Source organism: Heterocephalus glaber, unplaced genomic scaffold (assembly GCF_053883595.1).
Source record: "Heterocephalus glaber isolate CG9 unplaced genomic scaffold, H.glaber_assembly_v1.0 deba00001497, whole genome shotgun sequence".
In the NCBI taxonomy this organism is placed as follows: Eukaryota; Metazoa; Chordata; class Mammalia; order Rodentia; family Bathyergidae; genus Heterocephalus; species Heterocephalus glaber.
In genome coordinates, this window is record NW_028258320.1 from 20537162 (window position 1) to 20550716 (window position 13555).

General features: G+C 32.5%; 1 protein-coding gene across 11 annotated transcripts in view; it reads left to right on the top strand.

Moving 5' to 3' along the window:
• Positions 1-13555, top strand: part of Ctnna3 (catenin alpha 3) — a 1794873-nt gene that overhangs the window by 818786 nt on the left and 962532 nt on the right. The gene's annotated exons all lie outside the window — the stretch shown is intronic.

Consider the following 13555-nt stretch of genomic DNA (forward strand, 5'->3'; position numbering starts at 1 on the left):
TTCAGGAATTCTGGGGTTGACATTACCTCCTGAGGCTTAGACAATCTATAGGCACAGGTCAAGATGGGAATAGAAGAAGGATGTATTATCAAACAAGACGGTTGATGAGAAAGTGGAAGTAAAAAAGAGAGAAGTAGGTTCAAGATGATGCCAAGGCAAGTAAATCAAGAAGAACAGTCCATTTCTTAGTGCTGAGCATCTTCAGAGCAAGAGCAAAGAATAAGATTGCCTTGTGAATCATGCTGGCAGGGCTTCCAAGATATCTCACTGTAGTCCTTAAAAGAACAAAACAAAATTGTTCCTGGGAAAGTACAGGGTTATAGCAGAGAGCCTAATAAAAGTAGAACTTCAGAGTTCAGATATCATGGGATAACTGCCTGTAAATTTTCTATTTCCTACTAATCTGTACCTGATGACTATTTTTTCATTGTCTTTTCCTTTTTTCCTTCCTCTTTCCATTCCTTTGGTTCTCTTGCCTTTATTTTTATTTCTTCTTGAATGACTGAAACTATGGCCTTTTTTGATTCTGGTAAATTTAAACATTATTAGGGATGAATTTAGGATTGCTCTATATTTTTTTCAATTCTGAATAGGGTCTAGATTTCAATCATGGCTATAGATGTGTTGAAGACCAACACGTCCTAAAATTTGGCTTCCATGGTTGTAAATGTATACAAAGTATGCCCACATTATATTTTAGAAAAGATCATGCTAATGCATTATTGAAAGAATTAAATTAAATAAGGATTACATATTATGCAAGCAGAGACATTTTAAAATGAAATAATGACTCTTAGAAATACCTAATAACCACTAGACCACATCTGCTTTCATAGGTCTTGAAAATAAAATTAAAAACAGTTATTTTTCTGAAAGGTCTTTATCTCAATTTTATTTACTTTCCTAGAAGATTCAGTGATCTCAATAGCATTTTTGTTTCAATGTTTAGCCTAATATATGCTTAGTTTTAAGTTTTACTAGTTTGTTGTATTTTCTCTTTCAACAAGTTTTCAGAGGGAAATTCTTAGGAATGCACACTTTAGCTACTCCATCTTACCACCTATCCAGATCTTCCCCAAAAGCCATAACAGTAATGAAAATAGGAAAATATTGCATTTTTCTTCTATAAGGAGGCTGGTAGTTATTACATATCTTGCCCAGTAATGTTACTCCTTTACAAGACTGAAGGCACAGTCTCAGTTTATCTTAAACATGGCTTAGGCCTGCCTGATGTAACCTTTGGGGATTTAGCACATCAGCCAATGAACCACAAAACACAAATCTTCAGGCACATAACACTGAAAACAGCTAAAGGTTTATACTGTACATAAAACTCTGAATGTGCCTTTATGCTTTAAGGACTCTTGCGATCCATAGAGTATCTTTGCAATGATGGTCTCTGAGCCAGTGGTTGATTGCTTCTTTTTATTACTCTTTCTCCCAAATAATTGCATTACTCCCATTGTTATGCCTCAGGCCCTGAAATAGGGTACTAACGAGAATATCTCAACATTTGTGGATCAAATGACACTCTAATCTTCAACTGTGTGAGATGGGATTAGCAGAAATTTTATTATTTTAAAGTTTGCTATTATGTTGTCATGTTACTGAGTGATTATATTCCATATAGTTTAATGCTTAAATCAGATATTGGATAGACAGAACCAGCAAAAAGCTTAACATAATCTATTTTGGTAGTCCTGATTACATTTCTAATATCATTTGAATAGTAATGGATGATTTACAATAGGCTGACTGACATTTCCACTGGTTGTGTTTCTGCTTTTTCCTTTCTTCTTTTCAGCAATAATTAAAGGCAAATGTAATAAAATGAATAATAATAACAACTCACTAAATGTTATTGAGAATCTATGAATAGAATTTGGGTCTATTTTCCAGCTATAATTCTTTGGGGTCTTTATTCAACCTTTGTGTTTACAGCCCTTCCCACTTTCCCCAGCTTCTCACTCTGCACCTCTCCATCTCAATTTCAATGTGCAACTTCTCCCAGATCCTTCTTCCCACTGTTATACAGTACTTTGCAGTCCAGTGTTCTAGAATATTTGCACTTGGAAGATCCATGCCACATTACTTCCTAAGCTTCTCCCCTCATTTTCCAGAAAGCTTTGCTGACCTTCCAGCTACATCCAATCTATGTAGGTTTGGCTCTCTTCACACACTGCATTTGTTTGTCCTTCACAGCACTATGGCACCTGCAGTTTCACATTTGGTTATGTAATGTTTGGTTAATGTTTCTTACTACTAGAATGTGAACTGAATGAAGGAAGGATTAACGCGTTTCTATTTCTTTAGCATAGAGTCTGGAATAGAGTATTACAGATTAATTGAATGAATATCTAAATGAATAAGTGAATCCTACAGATAAAGACATTTTTATTTGTTTTTAAGAGAAAGAACCTTATCAGTCTAGCACTTTCACTTGTAGAAATATCTGTTTTGGGTCTAAACAAAGCAAATGATATAGATTGGTATAGACAAGGATGAACTTGGTTTAAAGATAAAACATGAAATTTAGTAGAAATATTTTAAAACTTCTGAATATGGAAACAAAGTTCTATTAATATGTGTGTTGATAGAAGTTTTTACTTACATATTCATTTATACATACATACATAAAATAATTGTAAAAATATTATTAAGTACCTACTATATACAGGTAACCCATTTGATATTACAGAAGATACAAACAACTAATATTTTAAATAGGTCTTACAGAAGGTGCTTGTACTTGTATTTTATTACTTTTACTTTCTATTCCAGTTTTGTTCTTACAAAATTATTCAGAGAGATTCAGTAATGTTCCTAACATGATGAAGCTTGTAAGTGGCCCAGTTGGGAATTGTTACTTTTTGCAGCTCTATGACTGTACCTGTCTTCCAATTATAGGGGAAGTAACTGGCCAGAGTTTCTAGGTCCTGTGCTCTGAAATCCACTACAATATTAGTGTCTTGGTCATGGTTTCCAAGGAGTGCTCCCATAAAGTGACTCAGAACAGTAGGTATTCTAAGGTCCAGCTGTTCCTGGCATGCATGGATCTCTTCATTGAGTAACTTCAGCTTGAGAATACCTCAGTGACCTTATTAAACTTTCTTTAGACTGCAGTCTAAGAAGTTCCCACCATTTCCTCCCTATCTTTAAGTCAGATTGGCCTCTAACAGCTCTCTCAGCCATTCCTACCCTGCTGAAAAAGCTTGCATGTTTAATCCTGTTTTGGCATATACTTCTGGGAGGATCTAGACTCACTCATCCTTCCATTGAGAAGCCCTGAAGAAAGGAGAGAAATAATGTGCACAGAGACCAGGAAAAGGGAAGTAAAAATCCAATGCAGAGATTGTATTTACCATAGATGAGACTTCAAGAAGTTAGAATTTTGATTTTTTTTTTTTTTAAGATTTGGCACTTGTCTGTCTGACTAGGAGAAGCAAGAGAAAATAATGCAGAGAAGAAGGAGATATCCAAAAGCTGTATCTGCACCCTTTGACTAGCACATAAGTGAATGTGAGGGAAAAGGTAGATTGAAAAAGAGAACAAGTGAAGTCTTAAATTATATAATCTCAGGGGAGAATATAAAGTAGGGATGAAGGACATGAATTCTAGAATGAGAAAGATCTTGATATGGGTTCTGGTGTTTATAATTAATAGCTGTGTGAATTAGAACGATTTTAAATGTCTGTCTTACTTCCTCAGACATAAAATGTGATTAATGATAACCACATCATTGATTAAATAAGAAAGTGTATTGGAAGAGCAAAACCAGAAACTGCTCCCCCAAATAAATGGAGAATTATGAAGATTAAGATTGGGTGTCAAATTTTTTTTAAAAAATTTTTTTCAAAAAAGATTTTTGTAATATGCTTTCTATATCCTTCTAAATTCTGTAAAATCTGTGGTAATGTCTCCTAGATCTTGATATTGTAATTTTAAAAATGTATAATTAATGTTGTGTAATAGGAAGAAGAGGTCTAAAGGAGTAGGGGAGATGGGAGGGGTAGGGGAAAGGAAAGAAGGGAAAAGAAAAACTATGAGAAAAGGAAAAAAATGGAAACAAAGTCTTTGCAAATAGGGAAGGGTGGAGCGGGTGAAGGGAGGGCAGGGGAAGGGGAAAAAATAAGAACCAAGATACATCATGTAAAGGTACAAGATCCCAATGATGAATGTAACTGTATTTTATACCCAAAGTGTACCAATAAACTTAATGAAAAAAAAAAGATTGGGTGTTTAAGCGGTCTTTAGCCCTCAGGTGGGTAGATATTTCACAAGTATGTTAGAAAAAGATGGGCATAATGACCCAAGTCTGAAATTCTAGCTAATCAGGAGGCTCAGGCAGCAGGATTTCAAGTTTGAGGCTGGCTTTGGCAATTTAGCTACACCCTGACTCAAAATAAAATTGAAAGAAAAATGACCTGGCAATATAGCTTAGTAGTAGAGTGCTTACCTAGCTTCCACAAGGCCCAGGGTTTGATCTGCATCACTCCATGAAAAAAAAAAGATATCAAAGAAAGATTCTGGTTTTAAATTATTTAATATTTAGTTGGCTGGTATTATTTCAATTGTGAATATAATGCACTTGAGCAGGGCTGGTATAGAGACTACTATAATTGTGTGTGAAATTTATTGATCAAAATATTTTTTTTAACTAAGACTAATTCAGCTAAGTCAGAAATATTTGCATGAAATTTACAATATAAAATGATTTTGTAGTTATGTGGTCAAAATTCTGGCATTTATGATTATTACAGAATCTCTAATAAATTCCAGTTCTGGATGAGTTCCATCATTTATCATTTGATAGTCATTCAAGTGAAGATTCCAAAGCAATGCATGTCTGCCATTGAAAGGCTATTCACTTAATTTTGTTGATTTGCTTTTTTCATTCCTAAATTGTCATAGAAAGTTTTTCCATTTATTCTTTGGATAGGATATGTTTCACAAGTATGACTATTCAAAAGAAGTTTATTTTGGTGTATCTTTCTTTCATGAAGACTAGCATTCCCAGTTGAAATGAATACCATGAATACTAAAGCTAAATGGCAAGATTTATAATAGGGAAGATAACAGATAAATAAGAAATTGAAATTTTTTTCCCTGAGAGCAGCATTTTGACTTTTTATGGTTGATGAAATAGACTTTAGCTCACCAATACTCTACTCAGAGATTGAGGATATTGCATTATCTTATATATATGAACTATCCTATCCCATTTATTTCTTAGGGAGGCCTTTTTTAACTTTTTCAAAATATTTCTACTTGTCTTGTGAGACTTCCTTGTTTATTTTTTTAAATCAAGATACAGTGGGTTGAAAGAGTTATACATCCATTATTTAACTTCTATATGTAATATATATATATATATATATATATATATTTTTTTTTTTTTTTTTTTTTTTGAGACAGGTTCTTGGTATGTAGCCCAGGCTGGCTTTAAACTCAGAGCAATCCTTCTGCCTCAGCCTCCTAGGTGCTGGAGTGCTGGGATTACAGGCATGTACTACCATGGCCAATAGTTGTATTTTTTTTTTTTTTTTTGCTACTGGGGATTGAACTTGGGTCCTTGCGCTTGCACAGCAGGCAACGAAACCACTGAGCTAAATTTCCGGCCCAATAGTTGTATTTTGTAAATAAAATATTTTTCTTTTTAGAATCCAAATGTATTTTGTAGTAATTTCCAAAGTTTTAGCAATTTTACTTTTTAAATAAAAATATTTCACATGTGAGAGGACCAAACAATGTTATCAATTTAAGTGACCTTTGTTTTCACCAAAAAGTCACTTAAAGCTTTTCTTGCTTTCCATATACAGTACAAGATAGTACAATAAGACTACTAAAGGTAGACTGATTGATTAGAATGTATAAGTAAACAATTCTCCCTAGAACCAAAACCAAAACAATACAGAGTAAGATCTTAAAATAAAAGTTCCTTAAAAGCAAATTGTTCTTACAGCATTCATGTTCCCCAAACCTCAGGAGACCAAATATTCTCAGAATACCTGAAGCTAATTAAAATAATAGAAAGCCTTACTCACTTTTTGTTTATATAGCTTTGAATGGTGTGTCAGAAACTGAGGATAGAAAGTCTGTTTGACACTTGTTACTTATCCTAAATTTTCATAGTCGATTTGTGGTGTATACTACCTGATAATTTACTAAATGGAATAGACAAGTCATTAAGTCAGAAAGAAAGTGTTTCAGACTTCTGTTCCTCTTTTATAGTTTTTATCTCAATATTTAATTATATCTTTTTTATTAAAGAATCTAAAAGGAACTACATATTTTAGAATGATCATAATAAAATAACTCAGCAAAATTTTAAATTACTGTATTGTGTTTTAAAAAATACTCTATTGTACTCTTATTATTTATTCAGGTGTAATAATGATTTCTCTTTTGTTATCTTTAAAACACTTTCTAAATTGTGACACTAAAAGATTTATTGAAAAGCAAAAACTTCAAATATTTCTTTACATATTCATGTGATTATAAAAAGAATGAATGGTGTGTTTTCCCATACCTCTCTTTGAGCCTGCAAAACACATGGCCCTTTTTGATATATTAAATACCAAGATGGAAGACAAAGTGCTAGTGTTATGTCTCTTTTCCACAATGTATCTCAGTAAAGGAATAAAAATCTTCTACGTTTCCTAGAATGTTGTTTGGAAATTTCTCAGTCTAAAGCGAACCTTGGTTGATATCTTTCTTTTACCAGGAAAGATGAACTTGTTACCCATTGAAGTCAGCAACTCAATGATTTGAGTTTTCTATACATTTTAGAGTTTTTAAAAATACAAAATACCAAATAAAAGTTTTGGTGGCATATGGTTGTTTCAAATTCCTTATGAACTAAAATGAGAAAAATATATTGTTGAATATAGCCTAAATTAATGAATGCAATTTATGTGATGATCCTCTCTTGGTGTTTGACTATCAATAAAGGAGGATCAGCTTTCTTGGAGGTTTCTCACTTCGGCTCTAGGCTTTGTGTTAATGATTTTATAACAGTACTATGGCTGTCAAAATAGAAAGGTAAACATACAAACAAAGCCATCAAAAGAAAGCAAACAAACCTTGTTTCTAATATACAGTTCAGAATGATTTTATTAAAAGGTAGGAAGTCAGCAGCTTCTGTTTTCAGTCCATGATGTATACCAACTGTGTGATCTGATTTCCTTTGGACTTTTATGAGTAGCTTTTAGATCAGTGGACACTCTTCAGACATTGATGATAGCATTCCAAATGGAAATACTTATGATTTAGTTGTTGCATTTAGATAGAGGAACTGATGGTCAGAGAGAGCTATAATGAAAAGCATAAACCAGTATGCAGCAAAGGGAAAAAAAAACTGAATTACATACTTACAGCAATGAGTTCTTATGTACTTGCTACCTTGGAAGTGAGATTTTAGCACCAGTGTGTGGAACAACAATAGGAACAATGAAAAGAAGGAAGATGCTAAAATTAGACTGAGGAAAAAAGGCATGCCTAAAGCTTGGAACGTCCCTCAATATTGTGAAGAAGGGAAGTTATTCAATTTTCCACTGAAGAATATGAAATCGATTCACAATTCTTGTGCTGATACTGTATTTGACTGACTATTTAATAAATGAGAAACTCTAGAGCCCAAGTGAATGTATTTGCAGTATATTGTGCCTTTGTTTTTCTCCTGGGTTAAGGAAAATTGAATTGTATTAGATTGTGTATGAAAATGTATGATATTTTAAATTCTCAAGTTTTGCAGTAAATTCAACATTACAATAAAATATTGTCCATTAAAAGCAGTAACAAAATGTCCATTATTAGATTTTACTGCATCATTGTGTTTTTGCAGATTTGAAGTGGAGAATAAGGTACAGTAATAATGATAGCATCAGAAGCAGTTTGTTACTAATTTCCTAATTTGCATAATGTATCTCTTACAAACTGGAATACCAGTTTATAGGAGACACCAAATGTTCATAAAATGAAGTTTAAAAAATATTCCAAGCTGAAACATGGCCTAGTTGCTTTACAAAGCTGGGTGGCACACTGTTTACTTGAAATATTGCCCTGGTAAATGCTAGCAAAATTTTTTTTAATCCTTTTACTTGTAATTATCAAATGTTAACCAGACACTAATATATATTAGAAGTGAATATGGTGATATAAAATCGTACAGTCTTGGTGGATTTTAAATCAACATTCCATGATTACCTGATAGTGTAAAATTACAAAAAAATACTAACATAGCCACATTGCTTTGAGGTATTGTCTGGCGTTTTGCTCCTTGTCACTTTAAAAATTTTGAGGATGTCATGAATTACATTTAACAATTAAACTTGGCAAATAGTATTAATTTTGACACAAAGAAAGTTTAGCTTCATTCAAAATGATGCATTTTAAATCAAACACACCTCTATCCCCACAGTATTCATTTCCTAGTTTGCCTACAGAGTAAATGGAATGGAAATGGAAATTCATATTCAAAATTTTCTCTAATATGACCCCTGTTTATCTTCTCCACCAATTACTTCATTCAGTACTCTTCTGAATATTATTTTAACTGTAACTATTCTCATCATACCCATCTAGCTCATTCAGCCCTAATTTTCTTATCTCTGCTCCTATATATGAGGAAATGACAAAGAAAAAGTCAGATAAACTGTAACTACACATTGCTTTGTTGGCCTAACACAAGATTTAAATGTTTTTCAAATGAATTAATTAACAGTATTTAAAGAGTCAGAATTTGTTACATATCAACCTAGAATTCTAGATACTCTTGAAAACATGGCAACACTGCCACCATAGCTAGCTGACTTTTATCAGCATTTGAGTTTGCAATTTCTGAACCTCCATTTTGTCCCTTATTTAAAACCCACTATAACTTTCATCTCTTCCAGCAAGTAAGTTTTTCCATTTTTTCTAGCATTTAGAAGAACTTGTATGTGCTCAGTATTTCTTTCATTTTAAAGTGTTTTTAGCATCTAATGCCTCTGTGTTGCCTGTTTTGTGCGCCATTTTGTCTCTCTATGTTCATGATAAGTTTGTTGAGGATAGGGACTCTGACTGCATCAATGCCCAGAGCTTAGGCTAGTGTAATTTACCTATGGTTGCCTGTTGATGGCGATTATAGTAATTACTATCATTATAATAAATACTCAGTATCTTTACTGAGCATACCTAGTCCCTAAAGTATAGATATTATAAACATTAAAAATCTTCAAATTTAAATCATCAAAATATTTGACATTACATAATTATTAGTTAAAAGACTTTTTTGGTAATACTTCTGCTTGATGTCCAAAAGGGAGGAAGTAATGTGTGGCAGAAATGTGGACAGAATGAGAATTAAAGCTATTCTTTTGAAATGTAAATGCACATTTCTACACTGAAAAAAAACTGAATTCAAAAGACATACCAAACATATTGCTATGTTCAGAGTAATATATTGCATGTTCAGAGTATTTTATTTATTTTGCTCATTAATAACTAGTAATGAGTTACCAGTAATGGCATGTGAGGCTTGAAGTTAGGCACGGGATCTGTTTTACATTTCAGTTTTATCTAGAGGAGCTACTTACTTCATAGAAAATAGAAGATGAAGGTGTTTTAAGTTCCCTCTGGTCTGTATTTTCATTCTCTGAAACCAAAGTTACACCTGTAGAAATGACATATGAGTGTTTGAGTTCATGCAGTCTGTTTATCCATCTTTCTATCACTTCTCTGTAATGCTTTAAGTAATGACATTATTTTCCATAAGATAATATACAGTTAAAGAATTCAGCCTTGTCACTGGTTTAGCATTAATCAATTAGAATTAATCAATTCTTCTAGTGAAGAATTCATAGAAACAAAATGAAAACAATCTATTCCATTGAGCCTCTAGAAACCTAGAGAACTTTTACTTAATAACCAAAAGCTAATACAAAGATGGTTTTAAAGTTAAGAGAAAATATCCATGCTAGAGCTAATGAAAATTTATATGATAGTGTTAGTTTACTACCTTTATGAATTCTTTTTGGTTTTTCCCCCCACAAATATTTGAACAAGAATAACTTTCCTACAAATAAAAACTCATTCAGTCATGGTGGTGCACATTTGTAGTCCCAGCTACTTGAGAGGCTGAGGCAGGAGGACTTCAAGTTTGAGATATATCTGGGCAATTTAGCAAGACCCTGGCTCAAAAAAACTTAATAAAGGAAAAGGTCTGGGGATGTATCTCAGAACTTCCTAGGTTCAACCCCAAATACCACAAATAACAGATAGATGGATGGAGAGAAAGAAAGCTTGTCATTCAAATAGTCCTGTGGTGGGAACACCAGGAAATAGAGTATAATACTCTGGCATTATATAAATATGTACATAACACATTTTTATATTCTGTGGAACAAATTTTTGTATTTTATAAATTCAAGTAAAATAAAATTTTCAAACATTTAATCAATATTTTTCAATGAATTATTCAATTAGATGTCACTAAGTCAACCTATATTGTGTACCTGTTATGATAGGTTAGGAGACAAACTTTTCTTCTTAATAAAATGGTAAAATGTTGAAAAAAAAATTAAAGCTCTCAAAGAGCTGTATGTTGATCAATTCTGATTATATCTTAGCCACTCTTCTAGGTTCTCTTTGTTAAAAAATATCAGAACCAAGGGAATAACAACAGGGAAAACAAAAACAGATCATTAAAACATTGTATTTGAAGTGCTATGCTGAATATCCTCTTGGTGTAGAAGTGCAAAAGCTGGACAGGCATGAGTTTTGAGGTTCAGCCCATGTCCTGTTTGAACCAGCTTTGTGACCAGGTGAAGTCACTCAAATTTCTGGGACCTCATTTTCTCAATATGCAAAATAAGGTGGATGTGTCCTAGATGACCTTTACAATTTATTTTATTTCTTAATTTTTCTGGTCCTGTAATTTCATATTGACATTTATGCAATTGAGAGTTTAATAAAACAAAAAATGTATATATCTAAAAGTGAAATTGATGTGTCAATAATCAAGTGTATTGTGGGTAAAAAAAAAGAGATTTTATTTGCCCTGAAACAACTTGAGAAAAATTGTATATTACTATAATTTTTCCTCAAATATTCCACTTATGGTATATTTCTATGGGGAATTACTGTTAATTTTTCCTTTAAGAATAAAGACTTCTACTTGATATGTAGTAATTCGAGCTAAATGAAAAATTGTTCAAATCAATACTAAATAATAGAGACAACTGGAGGTACAAAATAAAAGGTCCTCTGTAAATATATCTTTGCATTTACTCCAATATGTTTATATAATTTATATTATATAACTGCATATGGCAATTATTTGATTACACAAGTTTTGCTAAGAACATACTTAAGTGTAATTATGAAAACATGAAAATTATATGCATAATATGACTGATTAACTATGATATATTTAAAATGATTAAAGATACTCAACCAAAAACACATTTGAAAAGCACTTTTTGTCATGACATGGTAAAAATTGCTATTCAGGACTGAACCTGTTAGTTACTGAGGAGATGGTTGAACCCATGTACTTAGGTCTTTTTACATGATGATAGAAGGGCTCACTCCTGACCAGTTTATGCTATATAACTTGTATAAAATACAGTCAATGAAAATTTTCCTGGAGTAAATGGTTTATCCTTTCAGAGATATGTTACACACACACCCACATACCTATGTCTATTCGATCATAACAGTCATAAATGATAAAGTCAGAAGAAATATGAGCCATTAACTATTCCAGTATCTGATTTTATCAATATGGAAAAATGTCTTAAGAGGTTTATTTTTGGACATCATACCAACAGTAGCATAATCATTAGGATCCTCTGTCTTAGTCTCTTTCCACACTATTTTTTAAAATTAGTATGGTTTTGCAGTATATAATGTTTACATTCTATGTTTTTTCCTTAAAATATGCCTTTCTGACCTTTGAGAAAAAAAAGCAAAAAATTTCATTACATTTTACCTATAAAATATGTAAATTTTAAGTTCTATATTTTAACATTACAATCAATTTATAGCTAATTGTGTATAATGCAGTTTCAGGTAGAGAGTGTATATGTATGTATTTCAGTTTTTCTATGTAAAGAAGCTGTTTAATTTGTCTGCATTTATATAAAATGCATAAAAGCTCCCTCTAGGTTATAGCAAAATTTTAATATAGTAATTCCTATTGCAGTGTTTTCAAATGTGATAAATAGAAGCACTTTGTATAGATAATAAAACCAAAATAAATTATTTTTGAATCAGGTAAAAAATAGGGTGACTATCTAGAGTCAAATTATAATAAGTTAATGTTAGCCTAGAAAATGTAATTGTCAGAGTAATTTCTGTAGTGCATATTAGAATTAGGTACCTGCCTATTAGATCCTTATAATCTAGAAACAGTTATGGCATAGAAAAAATACTATGCCTATTAATCATATATTTGAATAACATTAATATGCCTCAAAATAAGTTAGGGAAATACATTGGACAAGCAAGTTGAGAGGCTGAATAAACAATCAGATAGATTAATCAAATTTCATGGGTAATAGGGTCTAACTTGGCATAATCAGTAAATAGCCAGCATTTAAATGTAGGGGGAGGGCTAGAGAAGACACATATGGTTGGTAAGGAATAGCTCATAACTCACAGAGAACCTAACACAATATAGTCTGCTATGGAATTCAATAAGATATAAGAATTGCACTGAGATAATAAAGAGCTTTTCTATTTATTTTTTGAAAAATTTCCTGAAATACTATCACTTCAATAGTCACTTTCATTTCATGAGGCATATTAATGTTTTAACCTAAGGAAAAAGCCCTGAAGATCATTTTTGGCATATTTCCCAATTCCTTATCAGTAACTTCTGTTGGCTCAATTTCAAATACGAATAGACTCTCACTATTTTTCAGGACCTCAATCAATACATCCCTAGTGAAGGCCACCATTTCTCTCTTGCCTAAATTATTCCAAAAGCATCTTAGTTACTCTCTCTGATTCTACCCCTATCCCACTGTCTTCTGGTAGTGCTAAAGAGAGGATGATCTTTTCAGATATTAAGTAGACCATACTACTCCTAAGCCTCTCCTTTACTCCTTTAGTCAGTTTTCCCCATAGAAACATAACCACAATCACAACCAGTATATTCATATATATATATGTATATATATATATATATATACATATATATATATGAATGAATTGGGTTATGTGATATTATGGCGGCTAAATCCCAAGAATTGCAGGGTGACTCAGCAACCCGGAGTCTCACAGGAGAGCCAATGGTATACTTCTAGTTTGAGTCTAAGCCTTAAGAATCTGGAGATCTCAGCCAGGGATTTAGCTCAGTAGTTTCGCCGCCTGGTGTGCAAGCTCAGGGACCTGAGTTCGATCCCCAGTACCAAAGAATCTGGAGATCTGATGTGTAGCTTTATGTATCCTTAGATTGATATGTTCTTGACCCAAGAAAACTTGTTTCAGTTTGAGCCCAAGAGGGGGACAAAGTCCCTCGCTCACTTTGAAGGTGGAATTCTCCCTTACTTAGGGGAGTATCATCCTTTTT